Below are 20,048 nucleotides of genomic sequence, written 5' to 3'. Positions count from 1 at the left end.
ACCCACTACCACTATCAGATTAGAGCCATAAGGGATACTAGACATCTACCACCCCACTACAACTATCAGATTAGAGCCATAAGGGAGACTAGACATCTACCACCCAACTACCACTATTAGCTTAGAGCCATACGGAATACTGGACATCTACCACCCCACGGGACACTATCAGATTAAAGCAAAAAGGGAGCCTAGGCATCTACCACTACAGTACCACTATCAGATTAAGGGAGACTAGCCATCTACCACCCGACTACCACTATCAGATTAGAGCCATAAAGGAGATTAGAATTCTACCACTATCAGATTAGAGCCGTAAAGGAGACTAGACATCTACCACTGTCAGATTAGAGCCATAAGGGAGACTAGACATCTACAACCCACTACCACTATCAGATTAGAGCCATAAGGGAGTCTAGATATCTACAACCCCACTATCAGATTAGAGCCCTAAAGGAGACTAGACATCTACCACCCAACTACCACTATCAGATTAGAGCCATAAGGGAGTCTAGACATCTTCCAACCCACTACCACTATCAGATTAGAGCCATAAGGGAGTCTAGACATCTACCACACCATTACCATTATCAGATTAGTTCCATAAGGGACACTACACATCTACCACCCCACTACCACTATCAGATTAGAGCCATAAGGGATACTAGACATCTACCACCCCAATACCACTATTAGATTAGAGCCATAAGAGGGACTAGACATCTTCCAACCCACTACCACTATCAGATTAGAGCCATAAGGGATACTAGACATCTACCACCACACTACCACTATCAGATTAGAGCCACTATCAGAATAGAGCCATAAGGGAGATAAGTCATCTACCACTACCAGATTAGAGCCATAATTAGACTAGACAGCTACCACTACCAAATTAGAACCATAAGGGAGACTAGACATCCTCCAAACCACTACCACTACCATATTAGAGCCATATGGGAGTCTAGACATCTACAACCCAACTACCACTGTCAGATTAGAGCCAAAAGGGAGCCTCGGCATCTACCACACCATTACCACTATCAGATTAGAGCAAAAATGGACACTAGACATCTACCACCCCACTACCTCTATCAGATTAGAGCCATAAAGGAGATTAGAATTCTAACACTATCAGATTAGATCCGTAAAGGAGACTAGACATCTACCACCCCACTACCACTATCAGATTAGAGCAAAAAGGGAGCCTAGGCATCTACCACGCCATTAGCACTATCTGATTAATGCCATTAGGGACACTAGACATCTTCCAACCCACTACCACTATAAGATTAGAGCCATTAGGGATACTAGACACATACCACCCGAATACCACTATCAGATTAGAGCCATAAAGGAGACTAGACATCTTCCAACCCACCACCACTATCAGATTAGAGCCATTAGGGATACTAGACATCTACAACTACCATATTAGAGCCACAAGGGAGTCTAGACATCTACAACCCAACTACCACTGTCAGATTAGAGCCAATAGGGTGTTTAGGCATCTACCACCCCACTACCACTATCAGATTAGAGCCATAAAGGAGATTAGAATTCTACCACTATCAGATTGGAGCCGTATAGGAGACTAGACATCTACCATCCAACTACCACTATCAGATTAGAGCCGTAAAAATGACTAGATATCTACCACCCCAATACCACAATCAGATTAGAGCCGTAAAGGAGACTAGAGATCTACCACCCCACTAACACTATCAGAATAGAGCCATAAGAGAGACTAGACATCTACCACTACCATATTAGAACCACAAGGGAGTCTAGACATCTACAACTCCACTACCACTATCAGAATAGATCCATAAGGGATACTAGACACATACCACCCCACGACCACTATCAGATTAGAGACACAATCAGATTAGAGCCATTAGGGAGAAAAGTCATCTACCACCATCAGATTAGAGCCATGAATTAGACTAGGCAGCTACAACAACCAGATTAGAGCCATAAGGGAAGGGAGACTAGACATCTACCACCCCACTACCACTATCAAATTAGAGCCATAAGGGAGATTAGGCATCTACCACCCACTACCACTGTCAGATTAGAGCCATAAGGGAGACTAGGCATCTACCACCCCACTCTACTATCAGTTTAGAGCCATAAGGGATAATAGACATCTACCACTATCAGATTCGAGCCGTAAGGGAGACTAGGCATCTACCACCCCACTACCACTATCAGATTAGAGCCATAAGGGAGACTAGGCATCTACCACCCCACTAACCCTATCAGATTAGAGCCATAAGGGAGACTAGGCATCTACCACCCCACTACCACTGTCAGATTAGAGCCATAAGGGACACTAGGCATCTACCACCCCACTACTACTATCAGTTTAGAGCCATAAGGGACACTAGGCATCTACCACCCCACTACTACTATCAGTTTAGAGCCATAAGGGATACTAGACATCTACCACTATCAGATTAGAGCCTTGAGGGAGAATAGACATCTACCACTATCAGATTAGAGCCGTAAGGGAGACTAGACATCTACCACCCCACTACCACTGTCAGATTAGAGCCATAAGGGAGACTAGGCATCTACCACCCCACTACCACTGTCAGATTAGAGCCATAAGGGACACTAGGCATCTACCACCCCACTACTACTATCAGTTTAGAGCCATAAGGGATACTAGACATCTACCACTATCAGATTAGAGCCTTGAGGGAGAATAGACATCTACCACTATCAGATTAGAGCCGTAAGGGAGACTAGACATCTACCAACCCACTCCCACGATTATATTAGAGCTATAAAGGAGACTCGACATCTACCACTATCAGATTAGAGCCGTAAGGGAGACTAGACATCTACCAACCCACTACCACGATTAGATTAGAGCTATAAAGGAGACTAGACATCTACCACTATCAGATAAGAGCCTTAAGGGAGAATAGACATCTACCACATTCAGATTAGAACAATAAGGGAGACGAGGCATCTACCACCCTGCTACCACTATCAGTTAAGCGCCAGAAGGGAGACTAGACATCTACCACCTGACTACCACTATCAGATTAGAGCCGTAAGGGAGACTAGGCATCTACCACCCCACTATCAGATTAGAGCTGTAATTTAGACAAGACATCTACCACTATCAGATTAGAGCCATAAGGGAGACTAGACATCTACCACCCACTACCACTATCAGATTAGAGCCATAAGGGAGACTAGACATCTACCACCCCACTACATCTATCAGATTAGAGCCATAAGGGAGACTAGACATCTACCACCCCACTACCACAATCAGATTAGAGCCGTAAAGGAGACTAGACATCTACCACCCACTATCACTATCAGATTGGAGCCGTAAAGGAGACTAGTCATCTACCACCCCACTACCAATATCAGATTAGAGCCATAAGGGAGACTAGACATCTACCACCCCACTACAACTATCAGATTAGAGCCATAAGGGAGACTAGACATCTACCAACCTACTACCAATATTAGATTAGAGCCATAAGGGAGACTAGACATCTACCACCCCACTACCACTATCAGATTAGAGCTATAAGGGAGACTAGACATCTACCACCCCACTATCAGATAAGGTCCGTAAGGGAGACTAGACATCTACCACTTTCAGATTAGAGCCGTAAGGGAGACTAGACATCTAACACTAACAGAATAGAGCCATAAGGGAGCCTAGACATCTACCACTAACAGATTAGAGCCTTAAGGGAGACTAGACATCTACCACTAACAGATTAGAGTCATAAGGGAGACTAGACATCTACCAGTAACAGATTAGAGCCCTAAAGGAGACTAGACATCTACCACCCCACTACCACTATCAGATTAGAGCTATAAGGGAGACTAGACATCTACGACTATCAGATTAGAGCTTTAAGGGAGAATAGACATCTACCACATTCAGATTAGAACCATAAGGGAGACGAGGCATCTACCACCCTGCTACCACTATCAGTTAAGCGCCAGAAGGGAGACTAGACATCTACCACCTGACTACCACTATCAGATTAGAGCCGTAAGGGAGACTAGGCAACTACCACCCCACTATCAGATTAGAGCTGTAATTTAGACAAGACATCTACCACTATCAGATTAGAGCCATAAGGGAGACTAGACATCTACCACCCACTACCACTATTAGATTAGAGCCATAAGGGAGACTAGACATCTACCACCCCACTACATCTATCAGATTAGAGCCATAAGGGAGACTAGGCATCTACCACCCCACTCTACTATCAGTTTAGAGCCATAAGGGATAATAGACATCTACCACTATCAGATTAGAGCCGTAAGGGAGACTAGGCATCTACCACCCCACTATCAGATTAGAGCTGTAATTTAGACAAGACATCTACCACTATCAGATTAGAGCCATAAAGGAGACTAGACATCTACCACCCACTACCACTATCAGATTAGAGCCATAAGGGAGACTAGACATCTACCACCCCACTACATCTATCAGATTAGAGCCATAAGGGAGACTAGACATCTACCACCCCACTACCACAATCAGATTAGAGCCGTAAAGGAGACTAGACATCTACCACCCACTATCACTATCAGATTGGAGCCGTAAAGGAGACTAGTCATCTACCACCCCACTACCAATATCAGATTAGAGCCATAAGGGAGACTAGACATCTACCACCCAACTACCACTATCAGATTAGAGCCGTAAAAATGACTAGACATCTACCACCCAACTACCACTATCAGATTAGAGCCATAAAAATGACTAGACATCTACCACCCCACTACAACTATCAGATTAGAGCCATAAGGGAGACTAGACATCTACCACCCAACTACCACTATTAGCTTAGAGCCATACGGAATACTGGACATCTACCACCCCACGGGACACTATCAGATTAAAGCAAAAAGGGAGCCTAGGCATCTACCACTACACTACCACTATCAGATTAGAGCCATAAGGGAGACTAGCCATCTACCACCCGACTACCACTATTAGAATAGAGCCATAAGGGAGCCTAGACTCTACCACCCCACTACCACTATCAGATTAGAGCCATAAAGGAGATTAGAATTCTACCACTATCAGATTAGAGCCGTAAAGGAGACTAGACATCTACCACTGTCAGATTAGAGCCATAAGGGAGACTAGACATCTACAACCCACTACCACTATCAGATTAGAGCCATAAGGGAGTCTAGACATCTACAACCCCACTATCAGATTAGAGCCCTAAAGGAGACTAGACATCTACCACTGTCAGATTAGAGCCATAAGGGAGTCTAGACATCTTCCAACCCACTACGACTATCAGATTAGTTCCATAAGGGACACTACACATCTACCACCCCACTACCACTATCAGATTAGAGCCATAAGGGATACTAGACATCTACCACCCCAATACCACTATTAGATTAGAGCCATAAGAGGGACTAGACATCTTCCAACCCACCACCACTATCAGATTAGAGCCATACGGGATACTAGACATCTACCACCACACTACCACTATCAGATTAGAGCCACTATCAGAATAGAGCCATAAGGGAGATAAATCATCTACCACTACCAAATTAGAACCATAAGGGAGACTAGACATCCTCCAAACCACTACCACTACCATATTAGAGCCATATGGGAGTCTAGACATCTACAACCCAACTACCACTGTCAGATTAGAGCCAAAAGGGAGCCTCGGCATCTACCACACCATTACCACTATCAGATTAGAGCAAAAATGGACACTAGACATCTACCACCCCACTACCTCTATCAGATTAGAGCCATAAAGGAGATTAGAATTCTAACACTATCAGATTAGATCCGTAAAGGAGACTAGACATCTACCACCCCACTACCACTATCAGATTAGAGCAAAAAGGGAGCCTAGGCATCTACCACGCCATTAGCACTATCTGATTAATGCCATTAGGGACACTAGACATCTTCCAACCCACTACCACTATCAGATTAGAGCCATTAGGGATACTAGACACATACCACCCCACTACCACTATCAGATTAGAGCCATAAAGGAGACTAGACATCTTCCAACCCACCACCACTATCAGATTAGAGCCATTAGGGATACTAGACACATACCACCCCACTACCACTATCAGATTAGAGCCATAAGGGAGACTAGACATCTTCCAACCCACTACCACTATCAGATTAGAGCCATAAGGAAGACTAGACATCTACAACTACCATATTAGAGCCACAAGGGAGTCTAGACATCTACTACCCAACTACCACTGTCAGATTAGAGCCAATAGGGTGTTTAGGCATCTACCACCCCACTACCACTATCAGATTAGAGCCATAAAGGAGATTAGAATTCTACCACTATCAGATTGGAGCCGTATAGGAGACTAGACATCTACCACCCAACTACCACTATCAGATTAGAGCCGTAAAAATGACTAGATATCTACCACCCCAATACCACAATCAGATTAGAGCCGTAAAGGAGACTAGAGATCTACCACCCCACTAACACTATCAGAATAGAGCCATAAGAGAGACTAGACATCTACCACTACCATATTAGAACCACAAGGGAGTCTAGACATCTACAACTCCACTACCACTATCAGAATAGATCCATAAGGGATACTAGACACATACCACCCCACGACCACTATCAGATTAGAGACACAATCAGATTAGAGCCATTAGGGAGAAAAGTCATCTACCACCATCAGATTAGAGCCATGAATTAGACTAGGCAGCTACAACAACCAGATTAGCGCCATAAGGGAAGGGAGACTAGACATCTACCACCCCACTACCACTATCAAATTAGAGCCATAAGGGAGATTAGGCATCTACCACCCACTACCACTGTCAGATTAGAGCCATAAGGGAGACTAGGCATCTACCACCCCACTCTACTATCAGTTTAGAGCCATAAGGGATAATAGACATCTACCACTATCAGATTAGAGCCGTAAGGGAGACTAGGCATCTACCACCCCACTATCAGATTAGAGCTGTAATTTAGACAAGACATCTACCACTATCAGATTAGAGCCATAAAGGAGACTAGACATCTACCACCCACTACCACTATCAGATTAGAGCCATAAGGGAGACTAGACATCTACCACCCCACTACATCTATCAGATTAGAGCCATAAGGGAGACTAGACATCTACCACCCCACTACCACAATCAGATTAGAGCCGTAAAGGAGACTAGACATCTACCACCCACTATCACTATCAGATTGGAGCCGTAAAGGAGACTAGTCATCTACCACCCCACTACCAATATCAGATTAGAGCCATAAGGGAGACTAGACATCTACCACCCAACTACCACTATCAGATTAGAGCCGTAAAAATGACTAGACATCTACCACCCAACTACCACTATCAGATTAGAGCCGTAAAAATGACTAGACATCTACCACCCCACTACAACTATCAGATTAGAGCCATAAGGGAGACTAGACATCTACCACCCAACTACCACTATTAGCTTAGAGCCATACGGAATACTGGACATCTACCACCCCACGGGACACTATCAGATTAAAGCAAAAAGGGAGCCTAGGCATCTACCACTACAGTACCACTATCAGATTAAGGGAGACTAGCCATCTACCACCCGACTACCACTATCAGATTAGAGCCATAAAGGAGATTAGAATTCTACCACTATCAGATTAGAGCCGTAAAGGAGACTAGACATCTACCACTGTCAGATTAGAGCCATAAGGGAGACTAGACATCTACAACCCACTACCACTATCAGATTAGAGCCATAAGGGAGTCTAGATATCTACAACCCCACTGTCAGATTAGAGCCCTAAAGGAGACTAGACATCTACCACCCAAATACCACTATCAGATTAGAGCCATAAGGGAGTCTAGACATCTTCCAACCCACTACCACTATCAGATTAGAGCCATAAGGGAGTCTAGACATCTACCACACCATTACCATTATCAGATTAGTTCCATAAGGGACACTACACATCTACCACCCCACTACCACTATCAGATTAGAGCCATAAGGGATACTAGACATCTACCACCCCAATACCACTATTAGATTAGAGCCATAAGAGGGACTAGACATCTTCCAACCCACTACCACTATCAGATTAGAGCCATAAGGGATACTAGACATCTACCACCACACTACCACTATCAGATTAGAGCCACTATCAGAATAGAGCCATAAGGGAGATAAGTCATCTACCACTACCAGATTAGAGCCATAATTAGACTAGACAGCTACCACTACCAAATTAGAACCATAAGGGAGACTAGACATCCTCCAAACCACTACCACTACCATATTAGAGGAATATGGGAGTCTAGACATCTACAACCCAACTACCACTGTCAGATTAGAGCCAAAAGGGAGCCTCGGCATCTACCACACCATTACCACTATCAGATTAGAGCAAAAATGGACACTAGACATCTACCACCCCACTACCTCTATCAGATTAGAGCCATAAAGGAGATTAGAATTCTAACACTATCAGATTAGATCCGTAAAGGAGACTAGACATCTACCACCCCACTACCACTATCAGATTAGAGCAAAAAGGGAGCCTAGGCATCTACCACGCCATTAGCACTATCTGATTAATGCCATTAGGGACACTAGACATCTTCCAACCCACTACCACTATAAGATTAGAGCCATTAGGGATACTAGACACATACCACCCGAATACCACTATCAGATTAGAGCCATAAAGGAGACTAGACATCTTCCAACCCACCACCACTATCAGATTAGAGCCATTAGGGATACTAGACATCTACAACTACCATATTAGAGCCACAAGGGAGTCTAGACATCTACAACCCAACTACCACTGTCAGATTAGAGCCAATAGGGTGTTTAGGCATCTACCACCCCACTACCACTATCAGATTAGAGCCATAAAGGAGATTAGAATTCTACCACTATCAGATTGGAGCCGTATAGGAGACTAGACATCTACCATCCAACTACCACTATCAGATTAGAGCCGTAAAAATGACTAGATATCTACCACCCCAATACCACAATCAGATTAGAGCCGTAAAGGAGACTAGAGATCTACCACCCCACTAACACTATCAGAATAGAGCCATAAGAGAGACTAGACATCTACCACTACCATATTAGAACCACAAGGGAGTCTAGACATCTACAACTCCACTACCACTATCAGAATAGATCCATAAGGGATACTAGACACATACCACCCCACGACCACTATCAGATTAGAGACACAATCAGATTAGAGCCATTAGGGAGAAAAGTCATCTACCACAATCAGATTAGAGCCATAAATTAGACTAGGCAGCTACAACAACCAGATTAGAGCCATAAGGGAAGGGAGACTAGACATCTACCACCCCACTACCACTATCAAATTAGAGCCATAAGGGAGATTAGGCATCTACCACCCACTACCACTGTCAGATTAGAGCCATAAGGGAGACTAGGCATCTACCACCCCACTCTACTATCAGTTTAGAGCCATAAGGGATAATAGACATCTACCACTATCAGATTAGAGCCGTAAGGGAGACTAGGCATCTACCACCCCACTACCACTATCAGATTAGAGCCATAAGGGAGACTAGGCATCTACCACATGACTACCACTTTCAGATTAGAGCCATAAGGGAGACTAGGCATCTACCACCCCACTACCACTGTCAGATTAGAGCCATAAGGGACACTAGGCATCTACCACCCCACTACTACTATCAGTTTAGAGCCATAAGGGACACTAGGCATCTACCACCCCACTACTACTATCAGTTTAGAGCCATAAGGGATACTAGACATCTACCACTATCAGATTAGAGCCTTGAGGGAGAATAGACATCTACCACTATCAGATTAGAGCCGTAAGGGAGACTAGACATCTACCACCCCACTACCACTGTCAGATTAGAGCCATAAGGGAGACTAGGCATCTACCACCCCACTACCACTGTCAGATTAGAGCCATAAGGGACACTAGGCATCTACCACCCCACTACTACTATCAGTTTAGAGCCATAAGGGATACTAGACATCTACCACTATCAGATTAGAGCCTTGAGGGAGAATAGACATCTACCACTATCAGATTAGAGCCGTAAGGGAGACTAGACATCTACCAACCCACTCCCACGATTATATTAGAGCTATAAAGGAGACTCGACATCTACCACTATCAGATTAGAGCCGTAAGGGAGACTAGACATCTACCAACCCACTACCACGATTAGATTAGAGCTATAAAGGAGACTAGACATCTACCACTATCAGATAAGAGCCTTAAGGGAGAATAGACATCTACCACATTCAGATTAGAACAATAAGGGAGACGAGGCATCTACCACCCTGCTACCACTATCAGTTAAGCGCCAGAAGGGAGACTAGACATCTACCACCTGACTACCACTATCAGATTAGAGCCGTAAGGGAGACTAGGCATCTACCACCCCACTATCAGATTAGAGCTGTAATTTAGACAAGACATCTACCACTATCAGATTAGAGCCATAAGGGAGACTAGACATCTACCACCCACTACCACTATCAGATTAGAGCCATAAGGGAGACTAGACATCTACCACCCCACTACATCTATCAGATTAGAGCCATAAGGGAGACTAGACATCTACCACCCCACTACCACAATCAGATTAGAGCCGTAAAGGAGACTAGACATCTACCACCCACTATCACTATCAGATTGGAGCCGTAAAGGAGACTAGTCATCTACCACCCCACTACCAATATCAGATTAGAGCCATAAGGGAGACTAGACATCTACCACCCCACTACAACTATCAGATTAGAGCCATAAGGGAGACTAGACATCTACCACCCCACTACCAATATTAGATTAGAGCCATAAGGGAGACTAGACATCTACCACCCCACTACCACTATCAGATTAGAGCTATAAGGGAGACTAGACATCTACCACCCCACTATCAGATAAGGTCCGTAAGGGAGACTAGACATCTACCACTTTCAGATTAGAGCCGTAAGGGAGACTAGACATCTAACACTAACAGAATAGAGCCATAAGGGAGCCTAGACATCTACCACTAACAGATTAGAGCCGTAAGGGAGACTAGACATCTACCACTAACAGATTAGAGTCATAAGGGAGACTAGACATCTACCAGTAACAGATTAGAGCCCTAAAGGAGACTAGACATCTACCACCCCACTACCACTATCAGATTAGAGCTATAAGGGAGACTAGACATCTACCACTATCAGATTAGAGCTTTAAGGGAGAATAGACATCTACCACATTCAGATTAGAACCATAAGGGAGACGAGGCATCTACCACCCTGCTACCACTATCAGTTAAGCACCAGAAGGGAGACTAGACATCTACCACCTGACTACCACTATCAGATTAGAGCCGTAAGGGAGACTAGGCAACTACCACCCCACTATCAGATTAGAGCTGTAATTTAGACAAGACATCTACCACTATCAGATTAGAGCCATAAGGGAGACTAGACATCTACCACCCACTACCACTATTAGATTAGAGCCATAAGGGAGACTAGACATCTACCACCCCACTACATCTATCAGATTAGAGCCATAAGGGAGACTAGACATCTACCACCCCACTACCACAATCAGATTAGAGCCGTAAAGGAGACTAGACATCTACCACCCACTATCACTATCAGATTGGAGCCGTAAAGGAGACTAGACATCTACCACCCCACTACCAATATCAGATTAGAGCCATAAGGGAGACTAGACATCTACCACCCCACTACAACTATCAGAGTAGAGCCATAAGGGAGACTAGACATCTACCACCCCACTACCAATATTAGATTAGAGCCATAAGGGAGACTAGACATCTACCACCCCACTACCACTATCAGATTAGAGCTATAAGGGAGACTAGACATCTACCACCCCACTATCAGATAAGGTCCGTAAGGGAGACTAGACATCTACCACTTTCAGATTAGAGCCGTAAGGGAGACTAGACATCTAACACTAACAGAATAGAGCCATAAGGGAGCCTAGACATCTACCACTAACAGATTAGAGCCGTAAGGGAGACTAGACATCTACCACTAACAGATTAGAGTCATAAGGGAGACTAGACATCTACCAGTAACAGATTAGAGCCCTAAAGGAGACTAGACATCTACCACCCCACTACCACTATCAGATTAGAGCTATAAGGGAGACTAGACATCTACCACTATCAGATTAGAGCTTTAAGGGAGACTAGACATCTACCACCCCACTATCAGATTAGAGCCGTAAGGGAGACTAGACATGTACCACTATCTGATTAGAGCCGTAAGGGAGACTAGACATCTACCAGTAACAGATTAGAGCGGTAAGGGAGACTAGACATCTACCACCCCACTATCAGATTAGAGCCGTAAGGGAGACTAGACATGTACCACTATCAGATTAGAGCCGTAAGGGAGACTAGATACAGTTGGGCAAAAAAGTATTTAGTCAGCCACCAATTGTGCAAGTTCTCCCACTTAAAAAGATGACTGAGGCCTGTAATTTTCATCATAGGTACACTTCAACTATGACAGAAAAAAAAAATCCAGAAAATCACATTGTAGGATCTTTAATTAATTTATTTGCAATTTATGGTGTCAAATAAGTATTTGGTCAATAACAAAAGTTTATCTCAATACTTTGTTGGCAATGACAGAGGTCAAACGTTTTCTGTAAGTCTTCACAAGGTTTTCACACACTGTTGCTGGTATTTTGGCCCATTCCTCCATGCAGATCTCCTCTAGAGCAGTGATGTTTTGGGGCTGTTGCTGGGCAACACGGACTTTCAACTCCCTCCTCCCTCCAACTCCCTTTTCTATGGGGTTGAGATCTGGAGACTGGCTAGGCCTCACCAGGACCTTGAAATGCTTCTTACGAAGCAACTCCTTCGTTGCCCGGGCGGTGTGTTTGGGATCATTGTCATGCTGAAAGACCCAGCCACGTTTCATCTTCAATGCCCTTGCTGATGGAAGGAGGTTTTCACTCAAAATATCACGATACATGGCCCCATTCATTCTTTCCTTTGCACGGATCAGTCGTCCTGTTACCTTTGCAGAAAAACAGCCCCAAAGCATGATGTTTCCACCCCCATGCTTCACAGTAGGTATGGTGTTCTTTGGATGCAACTCAGCATTCTTTGTCCTCCAAACACGACGTGTTGAGTTTTTACCAAAAAGTTATATTTTGGTTTCATCTGACCATATGACATTCTCCCAATCTTCTTCTGGATCATCCAAATGCTCTCTAGCAAACTTCAGACGGGCCTGGACATGTACTGGCTTAAGCAGGGGGACACGTCTGGCACTGCAGGATTTGAGTCCCTGGCGGCGTAGTGTGTTACTGATGGTAGGCTTTGTTACTTTGGTCCCAGCTCTCTGCAGGTCATTCACTAGGTCCCCCCGTGTGGTTCTGGGATTTTTGCTCACCGTTCTTGTGATCATTTTGACCCCACGGGTGAGATCTTGCATGGAGCCCCAGATCGAGGGAGATTATCAGTGGTCTTGTATGTCTTCCATTTCCTAATAATTGCTCCCACAGTTGAATTCTTCAAACCAAGCTGCCTACCTATTGCAGATTCAGTCTTCCCAGCCTGGTGCAGGTCTACAATTTTGTTTCTGGTGTCCTTAGACAGCTCTTTGGTCTTGGCCATAGTGGAGTTTGGAGTGTGACTGTTTGAGGTTGTGGACAGGTGTCTTTTATACTGATAACAAGTTCAAACAGTTGCCATTAATACAGGTAACGAGTGGAGGACAGAGGAGCCTCTTATAGAAGAAGTTACAGGTCTGTGAGAGCCAGAAATCTTGCTTGTTTGTAGGTGACCAAATACTTATTTTCCACCATAATTTGCAAATAAATAAATTAAAAATCCTACAATGTGATTTTCTGGATTGTTTTTTCTCATTTTGTCTGTCATAGTTGAAGTGTACCTATGATGAAAATTACAGGCCTCTCTCATCTTTTTAAGTGGGAGAACTTGCACAATTGGTGGCTGACTAAATAATGTTTTGCCCCACTGTATATACTGTATTCTAATCAAGGCCTGTCCTATTTAACTACTACTGTCCACTTCATATGTATATACTGTATTCTAGTCATGGTTCATCCTATTTAACTACTACTGTCCACTTCATATGTATATACTGTATTCTAGTCAAGGACTGTCCTATTTAACTACTACTGTCCACTTCATATGTATATACTGTATTCTAGTCAAGGACTGTCCTATTTAACTACTACTGTCCACTTCATATGTATATACTGTATTCTAGTCAAGGCCTGTCCTATTTAACTACTACTGTCCACTTCATATGTATATACTGTATTCTAGTCAAGGCCTGTCCTATTTAACTACTACTGTCCACTTCATATGTATATACTGTATTCTAGTCAAGGCCTGTCCTATTTAACTACTACTGTCCACTTCATATGTATATACTGTATTCTAGTCAAGGCCTGTCCTATTTAACTACTACTGTCCACTTCATATGTATATACTGTATTCTAGTCAAGGCCTGTCCTATTTAACTACTACTGTCCACTTCATATGTATATACTGTATTCTAGTCAAGGCCTGTCCTATTTAACTACTACTGTCCACTTCATATGTATATACTGTATTCTAGTCAAGGCCTGTCCTATTTAACTACTACTGTCCACTTCATATGTATATACTGTATTCTAGTCATGGTTCATCCTATTTAACTACTACTGTCCACTTCATATGTATATACTGTATTCTAGTCAAGGCCTGTCCTATTTAACTACTACTGTCCACTTCATATGTATATACTGTATTCTAGTCAAGGCCTGTCCTATTTAACTACTACTGTCCACTACATATGTATATACTGTATTCTAGTCAAGGCCTGTCCTATATAACTACTACTGTCCACTTCATATGTATATACTGTATTCTAGTCAAGGCCTGTCCTATTTAACTACTACTGTCCACTTCATATGTATATACTGTATTCTAGTCAAGGCCTGTCCTATTTAACTACTACTGTCCACTTCATATGTATATACTGTATTCTAGTCAAGGCCTGTCCTATTTAACTACTACTGTCCACTTCATATGTATATACTGTATTCTAGTCAAGGCCTGTCCTATTTAACTACTACTGTCCACTTCATATGTATATACTGTATTCTAGTCAAGGACTGTCCTATCTAACTACTACTGTCCACTTCATATGTATATACTGTATTCTAGTCAAGGCCTGTCCTATTTAACTACTACTGTCCACTTCATATGTATATACTGTATTCTAGTCAAGGCCTGTCCTATTTAACTACTACTGTCCACTTCATATGTATATACTGTATTCTAGTCAAGGCCTGTCCTATTTAACTACTACTGTCCACTTCATATGTATATACTGTATTCTAGTCAAGGCCTGTCCTATTTAACTACTACTGTCCACTTCATATGTATATACTGTATTCTAGTCATGGTTCATCCTATTTAACTACTACTGTCCACTTCATATGTATATACTGTATTCTAGTCAAGGCCTGTCCTATTTAACTACTACTGTCCACTTCATATGTATATTCTGTATTCTAGTCAAGGCCTGTCCTATTTAACTACTACTGTCCACTTCATATGTATATACTGTATTCTAGTCATGGTTCATCCTATTTAACTACTACTGTCCACTTCATATGTATATACTGTATTCTAGTCAAGGCCTGTCCTATTTAACTACTACTGTCCACTTCATATGTATATACTGTATTCTAGTCATGGTTCATCCTATTTAACTACTACTGTCCACTTCATATGTATATACTGTATTCTAGTCAAGGCCTGTCCTATTTAACTACTACTGTCCACTTCATATGTATATTCTGTATTCTAGTCAAGGCCTGTCCTATTTAACTACTACTGTCCACTTCATATGTATATACTGTATTCTAGTCAAGGACTGTCCTATCTAACTACTACTGTCCACTTCATATGTATATACTGTATTCTAGTCAAGGCCTGTCCTATTTAACTACTACTGTCCACTTCATATGTATATACTGTATTCTAGTCAAGGCCTGTCCTATTTAACTACTACTGTCCACTTCATATGTATATACTGTATTCTAGTCAAGGCCTGTCCTATTTAACTACTACTGTCCACTTCATATGTATATACTGTATTCTAGTCAAGGCCTGTCCTATTTAACTACTACTGTCCACTTCATATGTATATACTGTATTCTAGTCAAGGCCTGTCCTATATAACTACTACTGTCCACTTCATATGTATATACTGTGTTCTAGTCAAGGCCTGTCCTATTTAACTACTACTGTCCACTTCATATGTATATACTGTATTCTAGTCAAGGCCTGTCCTATTTAACTACTACTGTCCACTTCATATGTATATACTGTATTCTAGTCAAGGCCTGTCCTATTTAACTACTACTGTCCACTTCATATGTATATACTGTATTCTAGTCAAGGCCTGTCCTATTTAACTACTACTATCCACTTCATATGTATATACTGTATTCTAGTCAAGGCCTGTCCTATTTAACTACTACTGTCCACTTCATATGTATATACTGTATTCTAGTCAAGGCCTGTCCTATTTAACTACTACTGTCCACTTCATATGTATATACTGTATTCTAGTCAAGGCCTGTCCTATTTAACTACTACTGTCCACTTCATATGTATATACTGTATTCTAGTCAAGGCCTGTCCTATTTAACTACTACTGTCCACTTCATATGTATATACTGTATTCTAGTCAAGGCCTGTCCTATATAACTACTACTGTACAGATACTATTCTTCAGATATACTACAGATGTACTCCAAATTGTCTATGCATCACATCACAGTAAACAGTATATATATCTATATCTATCAATGCTTGTCCTAATATTTTCTTTTACTTTTTAGATTTGCCCTCTGTGAGCGAGAAACACAAGCATTGTTAGATATTACTGCCCTGTTGGAGCTAGAAACACAAGCATTGTTAGATATTACTGCACTGTTGGAGCCAGGAACACAAGCATTGTTAGACATTACTGCCCTGTTGGTGCTAGAAACACAAGCATTGTTAGATATTACTGCCCTGTTGGAGTCAGGAACACAAGCATTGTTAGATATTACTGCCCTGTTGGAACTAGAAACACAAGCATTGTTAGATATTACTGCCCAGTTGGTGCTAGAAACACAAGCATTGTTAGATATTACTGCACTGTTGGAGCCAGGAACACAAGCATTGTTAGACATTACTGCCCTGTTGGTGCTAGAAACACAAGCATTGTTAGATATTACTGCACTGTTGGAGCCAGGAACACAAGCATTGTTAGATATTACTGCCCTGTTGGAGCAGGAAACACAAGCATTGTTAGATATTACTGCCCTGTTGGAGCCAGGAACACAAGCATTGTTAGATATTACTGCACTGTTGGAGCTAGAAACACAAGCATTGTTAGATATTACTGCCCTGTTGGAGCTAGAAACACAAGCATTGTTAGATATTACTGCCCTGTTGGAGCCAGGAACACAAGCATTGTTAGATATTACTGCCCTGTTGGAGCCAGGAACACAAGCATTGTTAGATATTACTGCCCTGTTGGAGCTAGAAACACAAGCATTGTTAGATATTACTGCCCTGTTGGAGCCAGGAACACAAGCATTGTTAGATATTACTGCCCTGTTGGAGCTAGAAACACAAGCATTGTTAGATATTACTGCCCTGTTGGAGCCAGGAACACAAGCATTGTTAGATATTACTGCCCTGTTGGAGCCAGGAACACAAGCATTGTTAGATATTACTGCATGTTGGAGCTAGAAACAAAAGCATTGTTAGATATTACTGCCCTGTTGGAGCCAGGAACACAAGCATTGTTAGATATTACTGCCCTGTTGGAGCTAGAAGCACAAGCATTGTTAGATATTACTGCCCTGTTGGAGCAGGAAACACAAGCATTGTTAGATATTACTGCCCTGTTGGAGCTAGAAACACAAGCATTGTTAGATATTACTGCCCTGTTGGAGCTAGAAACACAAGCATTGCTAGATATTACTGCCCTGTTGGAGCTAGAAACACAAGCATTGTTAGATATTACTGCCCTGTTGGAGCTAGAAACACAAGCATTGTTCGATATTACTGCCCTGTTGGAGCTAGGAACACAAGCATTGTTAGATATTACTGCCCTGTTGGAGCTAGAAACACAAGCATTGTTAGATATTACTGCCCTGTTGGAGCTAGAAACACAAGCATTGTTAGATATTACTGTACTGTTGGAGCCAGGAACACAAGCATTGTTAGATATTACTGCCCTGTTGGAGCTAGAAACACAAGCATTGTTAGATATTACTGCCCTGTTGGAGCTAGAAACACAAGCACTTCACTACAACCTCGATAACATCTGATAAATATGTGATAATAATTCTCAATCTGCGTTGTCTAAGAACAGTCCTTATCAGTGGTACTGTATATTAACTATATACCACACCTCCTCAGTCCTTATCTGTGGTACTGTATATTAACTATATACCACACCTCCTCAGTCCTTATCTGTGGTACTGTATATTAACTATATACCACACCTCCTCAGTCCTTATCTGTGGTACTGTATATTAACTATATACCACACCTCCTCAGTCCTTATCTGTGGTACTGTATATTAACTATATACCACACCTCCTCAGTCCTTATCTGTGGTACTGTATATTAACTATATACCACACCTCCTCAGTCCTTATCTGTGGTACTGTATATTAACTATATACCACACCTCCTCAGTCCTTATCTGTGGTACTGTATATTAACTATATACCACACCTCCTCAGTCCTTATCTGTGGTACTGTATATTAACTATATACCACACCTCCTCAGTCCTTATCTGTGGTACTGTATATTAACTATATACCACACCTCCTCAGTCCTTATCTGTGGTACTGTATATTAACTATATACCACACCTCCTCAGGTCTTATCTGTGGTACTGTATATTAACTATATACCACACCTCCTCAGTCCTTATCTGTGGTACTGTATATTAACTATATACCACACCTCCTCAGTCCTTATCTGTGGTACTGTATATTAACTATATACCACACCTCCTCAGTCCTTATCTGTGGTACTGTATATTAACTATATACCACACCTCCTCAGTCCTTATCTGTGGTACTGTATATTAACTATATACCACACCTCCTCAGTCCTTATCTGTGGTACTGTATATTAACTATATACCACACCTCCTCAGTCCTTATCTGTGGTACTGTATATTAACTATATACCACACCTCCTCAGTCCTTATCTGTGGTACTGTATATTAACTATATACCACACCTCCTCAGTCCTTATCTGTGGTACTGTATATTAACTATATACCACACCTCCTCAGTCCTTATCTGTGGTACTGTATATTAACTATATACCACACCTCCTCAGTCCTTATCTATGGTACTGTATATTAACTATATACCACACCTCCTCAGTCCTTATCTGTGGTACTGTATATTAACTATATACCACACCTCCTCAGTCCTTATCTGTGGTACTGTATATTAACTATATACCACACCTCCTCAGTCCTTATCTGTGGTACTGTATATTAACTATATACCACACCTCCTCAGTCCTTATCTGTGGTACTGTATATTAACTATATACCACACCTCCTCAGTCCTTATCTATGGTACTGTATATTAACTATATACCACACCTCCTCAGTCCTTATCTGTGGTACTGTATATTAACTATATACCACACCTCCTCAGTCCTTATCTGTGGTACTGTATATTAACTATATACCACACCTCCTCAGTCCTTATCTGTGGTACTGTATATTAACTATATACCACACCTCCTCAGTCCTTATCTGTGGTACTGTATATTAACTATATACCACACCTCCTCAGTCCTTATCAGTGGTACTGTATATTAACTATATACCACACCTCCTCAGTCCTTATCTGTGGTACTGTATATTAACTATATACCACACCTCCTCAGTCCTTATCTGTGGTACTGTATATTAACTATATACCACACC

The 20,048-nt window shown here is 42.1% G+C and overlaps 1 protein-coding gene across 1 annotated transcript in view; it reads left to right on the top strand.

The window, feature by feature from the left end:
• Nucleotides 1-20,048, top strand: part of LOC110516932 (E3 ubiquitin/ISG15 ligase TRIM25-like) — a 538,607-nt gene that overhangs the window by 294,174 nt on the left and 224,385 nt on the right. The gene's annotated exons all lie outside the window — the stretch shown is intronic.

Source organism: Oncorhynchus mykiss, unplaced genomic scaffold (assembly GCF_013265735.2).
Source record: "Oncorhynchus mykiss isolate Arlee unplaced genomic scaffold, USDA_OmykA_1.1 un_scaffold_121, whole genome shotgun sequence".
Taxonomy (NCBI): domain Eukaryota; kingdom Metazoa; phylum Chordata; class Actinopteri; order Salmoniformes; family Salmonidae; genus Oncorhynchus; species Oncorhynchus mykiss.
Note: the sequence above shows the minus strand (reverse complement) of the source record. Positions and strands in the feature narration are given on the sequence as shown.